This window comes from Desmodus rotundus, chromosome 3 (genome assembly GCF_022682495.2).
Source record: "Desmodus rotundus isolate HL8 chromosome 3, HLdesRot8A.1, whole genome shotgun sequence".
Classification (NCBI taxonomy): domain Eukaryota; kingdom Metazoa; phylum Chordata; class Mammalia; order Chiroptera; family Phyllostomidae; genus Desmodus; species Desmodus rotundus.
The window spans coordinates 160,365,500-160,377,691 of record NC_071389.1 but is presented as its reverse complement, the minus strand read 5'-3'; the positions used below and the strand labels follow the sequence as shown (position 1 = coordinate 160,377,691).

General features: G+C 39.5%; 1 protein-coding gene across 1 annotated transcript in view; it reads left to right on the top strand.

Annotated features, from left to right (window-relative positions):
* The window catches only part of PDZRN4 (PDZ domain containing ring finger 4), a 315,710-nt gene that overhangs the window by 120,635 nt on the left and 182,883 nt on the right, over positions 1 to 12,192 (top strand). The window lies entirely within an intron of this gene.

Here is a 12,192-nt window from a genome sequence, read left to right as displayed (position 1 = left end):
CTGTCACTCATGCTGTCACTCACAGTGGGCGCACAATGGATCACATCTGCCTTGCACGTCACAGATAACTGGCCTAACGCAGTCTGGGTTTAATTCCTTGGTTAAAGAAGAGGAGGAAAGATAAATCATTGATTATAGAATATCTGATTTTCCTTTAATTCACTTGTCACTGAAACTGTAACCTTGTGTTCTAGATCGGTTAAATTTGTCAGCATCCCTAATAGAAACTGCCACTGAATAAGATTGTTTTCAAACTTCCATATACCTAAAAGTCCGTATGTGTGATTCTTTCAACCGTGTGTCTATGTAACAACATTTGCTTTGAAAAACAGCAAAGTGATTTTGATATACTTTGGAATTTTTATCTTAATATTTTAAAATAAAATGAGCATTAATAATCTTGAGAGGGCATTCTTGGAAAATAAATGGCTAGGTAAAAATGAAGATATTAAATATAATGGTATTTGGCGTGAAAGTCTACTGCTCATACACCATCTGAAATGGTGGCAGCAGAAGACTCGTGTGCACATCTGAAGTAGCTTTGTACGTTGACAATGAAAGTGTCCCAGGCAGACCGTCACTATAGTCACTCTGCCCATTCACCGCCGTGCTATGGTCTGTAGGTCGCAAACGTCATGCTCTTTGTATTAAAATAATCTGATGAAAGGAGCAATAATTCTTAGCTAAGTTAATTATTGAGGTTTGAAAACTAATTAATGATGTTTGGCTTGATTTGTTTGGCTGTTGAAGGAAGGAATAGAAGATTTTAAGATATGCAGACACGCAGTATACAATAAAATGTATTTATAATGTTTGCCCAGGATATTAGTTATTTCACTGGGTTATAACACTGAGACAAAAGAGACTAATATTGTTTTCTGAATCTTTTTGTTTCTCTCAATGGTGGGAAAATAGCCATAATGTTCAGAAAAACCCGTGGCGTCGATATGTCCAGTACGTGTACATATGAGCTGTCCTGGAGCAGGGGGCTATGAATGTGACTCAGCGTCCTAACCAAACCCCTGTGGGAGCTTTACCTGGGTGATCTGATCTCTGGTACATTTTTATATTATTACTCTACTATTTGTTCTCCAGGTAATATTAACTAGAAAAGGGTAGTACATGGTTTATTAAAATGATAACTAAAATAAAAAGAGTTCCTTCCACAAATAGCACTTTGCCCTGTAAAACAACTACTTTTAGAATAAGACATATAAAAAAATTATTCCTTTAGGAAGAATCATAGCTCTAAGGATTATAATCTGCATGCAAATTAAGGAGGTATTCCTCCTCTTAACAATTCTCATTCTTTGCCTATGTAAAGATATAATATATTGCCCTTACCATTTAACAAATATGGCCAGTAATATGCCAAATTATATAAAGTATCCCCTAGAATAATGTATGTGTCAGCTAAGTGCTGATTCATCTTGGCATGTGAAGATCAGAGAGGAGGAAGAAAGAGGAGATGATAGATTGAAGCTTTGGAAAGGGAGAATAATGCACTGTTCTCGTAGAGACCATAATCTAATAGGTGACTGGCCAGCTCAGGGATTGAGTCAGATATTGCCCCCACCCCCTCAGTCCAATCAGGGGCCTACTTCGTGGAAAGACTAGCGTGGCACTCCTTCCCAGAAGACAGTGCTCTGTACGGGGAAGTATTGGCCGAAAGGGGAAGATAAACATGATAGTCATATGATTGATGTGTTCAGAACATCATTTCTCTTTATATACACACACCTGACTCTGGGAGAATTTGAGAATTTGTAAGTTTGTGTTTATTCTTTCAAGATTCTCCACCAGTACCCAAAGTAGAAGCTGGTTAGAGCAGAGCCATGTCCCTCAAAAAAGAATGTCAATATCGCCCTAGTGCCAAATAAAGGTGTGGCAAAAGTAGGTTTACAGTTGTGGGTATGCAAAACACAGAGTTTATTGTATTATTATTTATGAATTATTGTATTGTTTTCCACACGAACAACCGTAAACCTCCTTTTGCCTCACCCTATGGTAGAATGAGGCCTCCAACTTGGCCCTGCATCAGCTCTGATCAGTGACTTGTGGATTTAAGAATGACACATAACACTCAGAACTCCAAGGGTGGACACGCTAGAGGAGAAAGGAAGATTTTGATTTTATACAGAAAATGAATTCTTGAGAAGAAGCTCAGAGGAGTTTCAGAGCCTGTCCAGGTATCATATAATAATCATCATCATTTCAGTTCTTACAGTTTCTGCTCTTCTTTGTTTGAGCCATGCCTTTGTTCTCATGAAGACTTATCAGATGACCTTGATCCCAGGGTTCAGTCGCCCTTGTCACATGCCAGGACGAGAATGAAGTTGTTCCTTGGAATCCAACAGGGTTAAACCACCTTTGACCCAGTCCTCTCCTGGAACAGCCCACACCAAGACCACAGAGGATGCTGGGCTACCAAGTTCGATGGCTTCATAAAGGCCTCTATTCATTCTCTTCCTATGCTCTGTCTTTGTAGTTTCCTGCTAATGTGTAAAATTAGAAAATAAACCAAAGGTAGTTGTCACTATCTTATTTTCTTAAAGAATATATCATGCCTAGATATGTGCTTATAGTAGGTAATTCAGTCATTTAGAAAAGATGGATTGATATTTATTCTGAATTTTTGTTTTAACATTCTACTTTAATAGTAAAATAAAACCTAGTAGTACAGTGGATTAGTTATTTTATTCATTCATCTAGTATTTATTTAGTTCCAACTATTTCAATGCTCATGAACCTCAAAATTAGTGAGACCCACAAGCAATGTATGAAGATTAACATTACGAAGATATTTTAACAGAATGCAAATGTTCTTATGGAACTCTTATGGCCTTAATTTTCCATTTTGAATAGCTTTCGAAGGATTCTTTATAAAGTATACGCAGTAAAAATGCCACAGTTTGGGTTCTCCTGCTCGTGTCGGCACATCCCTACACCAGGAGAAAGGGAAAGCATCCATGTCTGTGGTTAGCTAACGGCCGTGTGAACCAGGTTGGACCAGAACCCGTACCCAAGACCAATCACATGTTCATTGACAGTGGCAATTGGGCACTCTCTTTAGCCCTCTGCCTATTCTTCTTGGTTACAGTAGGAACTGTTATCACTCACTGAATATCCTAGCAACTTAAAACAGCACACACATTCTCTCTCAGGTTTCCTGGGGCTGTGAATCTGGGAGCCGTTTAGCTGGGTAATTCTGGTTCGGTGTCGCTCACAACACTGCAGTCGAGACATAGGCCACGGCCTCAGTCATGAAGGCCTGATGGGGGCCAGAGAACCTACTTTCTGTCTCACTCCTACGGCTCTTGGTAGCAGGCTGCAGCTCTTGTTGGCTCTTAGTTGGAGGCCTTAGTTCCTTGCCCCTGGGCCTCTGCATAGGTCTACTCACCACATGCAAGCTGGCTTGTTTCAGAGTAAATGATCTGAGAGAGAGTGAACAAACCACTAAGGGCTACGATGTTTTTATAAAGTCGCCACGGAAGTGATGTACCATCATTTCTGCCATGTCCTGTTATTAACACAGACAACCCTGTTACTGCACAGGACAAGATTACACAGGAACACCGATACCAGGCAGCAGGGATCACTGGGGGCCCATACTGAAGGCAAAGGTCAAAGTCTTCTGATCCAATTCCCAGCTGTTTTCTAGGGAAGTCTGACCCAATTAGTCCAACCTTTAAAGCACTGATTCTCAAAAGAGGATGAAAAGGTACAGAGTTGGAAAAGCGTGCTCAATATTACAGTGTAATTTTATACTTTGAAATGATAAAACACTGTTTCTTGAATATGGGCTACAGAAAATTCAACTTAACGATTGTTTCTTTGCTTGCGGGGAAGCAGAAGTACATGCATATCAGTGATTCTTTAAGGGAAAATCGACTCACAATCTGGTGTGTGGGGAGAATTTTTATTTTTGCTGCCAGGAGTATGCTACGTATAGTACTGAAACTAATTTAAAACAAGTAGAACCTTGTGGTAAAAATTTAAACCAATTATTAGCTCTCTGTTAAACCTCAATGAGGTCAGGCTACATGTTTCATAGTTCTTTTATTAACAGGTTTTTTTTAGGCTTAAGAAAAAGATTTAGCTAAAATGTATGTGTCATTCCATTTAAAGATATCAAGGATTTCTGTAAGACTTATGGTATATAGACCTAAAAATGAATCAAAAATCGTATTATATAACTTAATTCTTTTAGTCCTAAAACAGCACAACGAATATTGTAAAACAGTGTGCTTCCACTCGTTAGTAACACAGGCATTTTGCATTTAATGGCTTCCTCCTCAAACAGCTTCCCTGCGTTAGAACCTGTACCAGAGATCAAGGAGGCCGATCATATCATCCTGGTGTAGTGGAACAGCAGGCAGAGTTCAAGGAGGTTTTTTATCTTAAATTATATTTTCAACTTGACCTCATTAAATTCTCTTCCTTCTGTTTGTCATGGTTAGACTTACTATTTTTCAGATTTCCTCTCGGCCCCTTTACCATTTTAAAAGTGTCCTTTAAAATACCTCTGGCAGGGAGAGTTCCTTATTCCCGGCAGTGACAACAGACCGAATGCTGCTGCTAATTTCCTCGTGCCTCGTGACCTTCATTTACAAAAACTCAGGTAGACTTCCTTTGCCTGGTTGCTGATTATGTTTTAGAAGCTCGTTAAGTGTCAAAAGCTATTTTCCATGTTTATTCATGTTTATTTTCAAATTTATTTTTAAACTGTCGTTTGGAGAGAAGGTACTGCAGTCCAACAAATGAGAAAAACATTCACTTTTCTGCCTGTATTTTGTCTTGTAGAATGGAGAGTAGGGAATGGGGAAAATGTTTTTCTCTGGCATGTGACCTAAATTTCTATCGCAATGAAGCTGATCTGTTTTTAAATATAATGCCTGTTCCTGTGAATTTTTGTGGTAGCTAATCTATTTCTTAACTACATACTGCGTACACAGTGTGGATATAAACATATACAGTACTTTAATATTTTACATACATATCAATATGGGTATAACTTTGATTCAAATGTAAAGTAAGCAATTCCGAATAAAGTACGGCTTTCCAAGCACCCTTGTGAAGGAGGGGGCTGACTGAAATGTCATCAGAGCAGGCGGCATTATGAGACACAACCACTGGAAAGACTAAAGCAGCTCATAGTGAATTTGAACAGAGAAGGGCCGTGAAACTGGAGAATCCCCGCAGTCAAGGGGAGGCAGTTCAGGCTCTGTAGCATCACTGCTGGAATAAATGTTATTCCACTCAGCTTTTATGAAAGGCTGTTACATTTTTACCAACTTTAATCTGTTTCATTTTTGTGTTTAAAGGATGGGAGTTGCATTAAAATAACATTCCATTTGGGTCATTATCTCCCCAGCTGTCTGTACACATCGTGGGGCTGGCCAGAGAGTATTCTCATTATGTGTGTCGAGCGGCTACTGAGTGATTGATGCTGCATTAATGCATGGCACAGACGCGTTCCTTTTGTTACTGCATATTAGACAAATTAGTCCTTGCAAATCCATGACCCACCCTCCCCCTCCTAGTTGGCATGTCTTCCTCCTCTCCCTCTCAGTTCCCTACCTGCCCCCATGCCTTCTGCTGGGCACCTGATTTGAAGAGAGTTCATATTGCTAATACCCTTCAGTGAGAATAAACTGAGGCATTAGGAAGAGGAGTGTGACAAAGAAGAGGCAGAAACAGACATCGGTCTTTCTAGTCAAACAATATACAATGACACCTCGATGCGATGATGACAAATGAATGCTTTTTTGTCACAGTCCCAAATTAGTTTGCCCTCCCCCACTTTATGCGAGGGTCCATTTATCTTCTCATTGCTTTAAATTTACTTTTGTCAGGATAGGGAAAGATGAGTCATAAATTTTTTCTTATTTAGACAGTTTCTTTATCCATGAAGCAAAATGTGGTGATAGATGTATTTGTATTTATTTTGCCCAAAATGTTTGTATTGGAATTCTTCTGAATTTTTTAAAAGGCAGTTTAGATAGTAAAACTGAAAAGTGGATTTCTGAGCATGACCAATGGTCTCCAACTGGATTATGAATCATATCTATGTGTTTTGGTGTGGAAAGGTATGCCTGTGATTACCAAATACTTAGGGCTAAAAAATATGTATCAATACATGTGTATTACTGGAAGAAAATATTCTGTGTGAAACCTTACTGTTTTCACATTGAATCTTGAAAATGGCAAATTTCCAGTGGTACAGGTGAGGAAACTGAAGCAGAGACGGTGAGGTAACTTGCCTAATGTTTAAAGTAGATCTTGAATCTCTCTCCTGAAGTTTCTTAATGAAAATGAATTTAAATTTATTTCAGTTAGCTATCCTGAGGATTACTTTGTGCACATTCTTTAATGTTCTGAACATTAGTTTCTAATACAGTAAATACTGATCTATAAATATTGTTATATTTATTTGATGAATATTGATATAATCCATCTAACCAAAAGCTAGATGGGGCCCTGAATAATTTTAAGTGTATAAATTAAATTGTGCGGCAATCACTGCAGTCTAATTATGGAGCATAGTTAAAAGAAACCGCACCCTAATGACAGCCACTCCCCGTTTCCTTCCAACACCCTCCTACTAACCTACTTTCAGTCTCTATTGATCTGCTTATGCTGGGCATTTCATATAAATGGAATCATAAAATGCATACTGTATGTGGTTGTCTGGTGTGTTTCCTTCACTTGGCATAATACTTTCAAGGTTCATCCATTTTCTTGCATGCATTAGTACTTCATTTTTTTAATTGCTGCATAGAATTCCACTGCATGAATAAATCAGGTTTTGTTTATTCATTTATCAGTTCATGAACACCGTCCCTGCCATTTGGCTATTATGTATTAGGCTACAGTGAATATTTGTGTGCAAGTTTTTGTGTGGCCACATCATCTCATTCTTCTTGGGTATATATACCCAGGAGTCAAATTTCTGGGTCATAGGTTAAACAAGTCTATGTTTAACTTTTGGAGCAACTGTTAGGCTGTTTCCAATAGCAACTGCATGACTTTACATTCTGACCAGCAATGTATAAGGATTCCAACTTCTCCACATTTTTGCCAGCACTTATGATTGAGTGTCTTTTTTGATATAGTGACCTTAGAGCGTGTGAAGTGGTGTCTCACTGTAGTTTTGATTCACATTTCCCTAATGGCTAATGATACTGAGCAGTTTTTCAAGTGCTTTATGGCCATTTGTATGTGTTCTTTGGAGAAATGTTTATTCAGATCCTTAGCTTATTTTAAAATTAGGTTATTTGTATTTTATTATTGTGATATAAAGGTCCTTTCCATATTTTGGGTATGTCTTTTATCAGATGTATGTTTTGCTATTATTTTCTCTCATTCTGTGGATTATCTTTCATTTTCTTAATGGTAGGTAGTGTTGACGGCACAGTTTTTAATTTTGATGTAGCCCAATTATATTTTGCTGCTTGTGGTTTAAGTGTCATATTTAAAAACTATCACCTAACTCAAGGTCATGAAGATATACTCCTGTATTTTCTGTAGCTCTTTTGTAACACCCTAAAAAGGACACCTTGCAATTTGCACCTAATTCTTTTGGGGTTTGCCAATTACATAAGTCAATTCAAAGAATGTTTGTGAGTGACTGTTACATATTCAAGAGACATAGTCCAGATGCTTTCCTAGAATCTGATAAGTTCTGCACGAAAGGATTTTTGCCTGATAAAGAGTAACAGACATGACAGAAATAACTAAAAGTAAGGTAAGATGTGAGCAGGACTACCCAAAAGGAATCGAGTACATATCTTGGGAATTCTGGGAAGAAAGATTACCTGTGGTTGTGGGGATGACATTCATGCTTGGTGTGAATCGTGAGATAAAAATCAAAGTAAAGTTTTGGCAGATTCTCCCTGCTTTCGTACAGATCGGGAACACCACTCATTAATCCCACTTGCCTTGCAGTTTCCAGAGCAGACAGCATTGCTGACCTTGACCGTTCTGTGTCAAAGAGCAGCAGTTCTCAAAGTGTCGTTGGCAGAGCACTGGGCGTCACTGAGACGCTTACAGGTGGTCTGCCGGGTCATGACAGTTTTGCTAACAATGCTCAGACATTATTTTCCTTTTTCCCTGTATTGACATCACGCTGGTTATGCAGAGGCCATGGCGGCTAAAACTGCGTTAACATGCTTCAAGGCAGTGGCAGCGCACTGCGCGGGCGGTCATTCCGTTCTTACTGCCAGCGCCTTGCAGGAAAGGTGAAAACAAACAAACGAAGTAAAATGCCAGTTTAATGTAAGAATATCCCTGATGAAATAGGTAGAAGTATTAACTTTACTAGACTTCGGCCTTGGATGACGTCGTTTAGTAGTCTGTGATGCAATGGGAAATCCACATAAAGCTCTCTGCTGTGTGCTTGGGTCACCAGGTGACTTCCTGATGTAGTTACTGTTACTTCCTAACAGTATGGATACCTGAAGCAATTCGAGAATGTAGTGTTGATAAGTCTGTAATTGTTGTGACTTCGGTGCCCACACAAGATGGCACAGGGCGTAACAATTGTTCATAGTTAAGTCTTGATTGCCTGTAGGAAAACGAGAGAAAAGGTCCTTGAAGTGCTCAAAATAGATTAAATAAAAAAGATACGCCTAAGGGTTCAAAATAACCTTAATAATTACAAAATATACTGAATTTAATGCACTGAATTAGAAAAAAGATACTATATAATGACAAAAATAATAGGATCTGAAACAAATAATATATGAGTAGATTTTAGTTTAAACTGTGTACTAAGTGCCTGGTTTCTGCCTTAATGAGCATTCCCCAAAAGGAGATTCACACAAAACATAGTTTCCTGCAAAGCATTTAGAAAACAGGAATAAGTCTCTGAAATATAGTAATAGCAACTTAGAACTTTATACGCCTTTTCAATAGATACCCCAGTCACGTTAGATTTGTTGTTATTATATCTACTTTTTGAATGTCTGTATAACTACATTATGAATAGTATTGTATCTACTTTGCATATAAATGTGGGAAGTGAGGAACTGAAACCAACCCCACACTGAGTCTGAATTTGTCTGACCCTGAAGCAGGTGTTCTGTCAGAGTAGAAACAGCGGGGCCACCCTCAGCCCCCTCGTCTGCCACGTGCTGGGGAGGGGCCTATGCACCACAGCCATACTTCCCTGGGGGTTGGGGGGTATCAAAATTTCATTCTGGTTCCAGGCAGGATTCAATATATGACCGAAGTCTGATCTGAAGCAGGGGAATGGGTGCACTTCTTCTAGAGTTTTGGGTCATGGACAACCCTCTGGTTGTCAGAAGCACATTAAGCTTTTAATAACACCAACAAAATCAGTCGAATATATGATTTGGGCTCTGGAGGGAAATCGAGGATGGAGATACAGATTTGGGTCTCCACCTTATAGGTGGTGGTCACTCAAAGACACAACATTATACCAGAAATTCTGGAAGCAGAGTGTTATCAGTTTTATTGTAACAAAAGAGATGAGGAGTGCTCTTCGTTAGGTAGCAGCAGGCCTTGTGAGTAAAACAGCTTTTCCTGTAAAGCAGCTGTGACTGAGTGTGTGCGGGGGAGGGGGTGGGTATACAAACAGGTGGAAAAGTATGAGGAGAATAAGGCCAAGGTCATTAGTTTGGAGAACATCCAGTTTTTGTTTTATTTTTCCAGCTCTACTGAGATATAATTGACATAAAACATTGTGTGAGCTAAAGGTATACAGCACTATTTGATACATGTATAAAATTAACTAATCCTGGGGCTCCAACTTACAGCACAGAGATCATCAAATGCTAAACAGGTGGGTTGAAGTAGAGGAAGTCTTTCAAACATTTTTCAAAGGAGTAGAGGTAAAGAAAGAAAGCCGGGAAAGAAATGATATGAAAGCTAAGGAGGAGACTTACACAAAAAAAGGGAAGTGGCCGTTGTGTCTATTACACTCAGCGGTCACGTTGAGTACTGAGAAAGGTGCACTGGAGTGAGCACATGAAAGCCGCCTGGTGGCCTCTGTACTCGCAGATTGAATGGGAGAGTGGTGCTGGCTCGTGTAGGTTTGAGGGCACAAAGACAGTGAGCACACGCTCACTTTTAAAAGGCATTGCTGTGAAAGGAAAGAGAATGAGGGCGAGTGTCACCCTGCAAAAGGACAGACTGTCAGGAAAGTGCTTTTGTTGATTTAGACAGGACAGACGTAAGCTCGTCAGGAGCTAATGGTAAGAGCCAGTGGCAAGGGAGTGGTGGGTGATTTATTTGGGCGACTGGCAGCTCCTATGCTGCAAGGATAAGAGACCTTGGGTTCTTTTTATTTATCACGGCATTTCTGACCCTGATAAACTTACTGTTGCCAATTCTACTTTATGTCTTACAGAAATTTTGTTACATGGTTTAAAGAAAAACAAAAATATATATATGAGAACAAAATATTCTAGAAGCTTCATTATGATAATTCTTTTTTATAAACCATTTTTTATTGTTTTTCTATTATAGTTGTCCCAATTTTCCCCCTTTGCCTTCCTCTACCCATCCCACCCCCTCCCCCGCTCCCACAGTCTTTGATTAACAGAAAATCAACTAATTTATTAACCCAAGTTTTTCTATACTTTCCTCTTTCTATGAATGAGAAAGTATATGAAAGTGGGTGACTAAGAATTTAATTTAAAACCCACTTCAACAATCAGTAAGCATTTGTGATGCGCTTGCCCTCCCAGATGGTGACACCACTAGAGTTGATACAAACAGTTATATATAGCACACGGTCTTTATTGTCATGGAGGTTGATATCCGTGGGTACAAAACTGCACACCTGGAAGAAATTGCTAGCAGCGTGACAATATAAATGATAAACACCACAACCGAATGATACAAATTAAACACAATAGGAACTTCGAACAGATAGCTAACACAGAGTCGGAGTGTTCAGCAGTAACTGCGGGGACAAGATGGGCTCAAGCCAGTTCTTCGGTTGGGTAGATGTGGAATCAAAGAGAGAGAAAGGCCTTTGAGCTGGAATGGAAGTAGTACTTTCTCATGAGTTAGGGACTACTCGTTGGTGATACACTAGGTGCTTTATATATGAATAAGTATAATTAATTAAGTGATTAGTGAAGGCAAGGATGAATACAATTAGTTTCAGGTGAATGAATGCACCACAGATTAGTGGGTTAATGGTTTGGTTAGGACATTAGTTAGCCAGTGTTCTCCCTGGCATCTGAGTTCTCTGCCCATCTTTTGGGACTTCTCCCCATACGAGCATTGATAGAAGGCAGACCTGACTTCTTGTTGTAGAAGTTAAGCAGTTTGGAAACTTGTTTCCCAAGTCCCTTACAACCAAAGATAGGGCAGGTTCCCAGCTCCCTTATAACACACAGGTTTGGCCAGCTACATGACTTGCCTGGGACTTGGAATCAGGAACTAGTTGCCTTTGTAATGAAGCATCGATTCAGGCCGTGGGGACACCATATCCATCCACTACAGTAGCACCGGCAGTTCACCTAGGGTTGGCATCTAGCAGTGCTGGGGACAGGAGGTGGCAAGCTGTGGTACCCAGTGGTCAGCGGTGAAGGCAGCAGTGTCCTCACTGGAATAGTTGAGTGGCATGATCTGGAGACAGCTGGCTGGCCTCTTTTCTTTCAGGTCTGTTTTCTAAGCCAGGTTCTTATGCTTCCCCAACAATTGTGCAAGCAACCCAATAATTCTCCCAAAAATTCCTGTTCTGCTTTAGCTGGTTAGAGTTCTTTTTGTTGCTGGAAACTAAAAATTGTGAAAAGTACAAGAGTTTAGGGTTAGATTATGCGGGCTTTTAGTGTCAGCCTAAGGAGTTTGAACTTTATAGGAAATATCCCAGTATTAAAGAGTTTTGAGCAGTAGGGTGACATTACCTAAGTGATGCTTATTGACCCAATATTTTTAAGTGGTGATTAACGTCAGCACTATGCAGGATGAATAATATGAGAAAGAGACTATTGCTAGAAAGATAACATAGGAGAGACGGGTCACATTAACAAGGGAGCTGGTTTGCTGCGGAAGAGGTTAGACAGGTTGAGTTTGAGTAGATGCAACAAACATAGAATTAGGCAATAGCAATATGGGACTGGGCATAGATCAGGACAATGAGAGTCAGAACTTTAATGATAGTGGGTTATCTGGGTAAGAAGGATGTTCTAAGCAAAGCGATTATTATTTCATTGA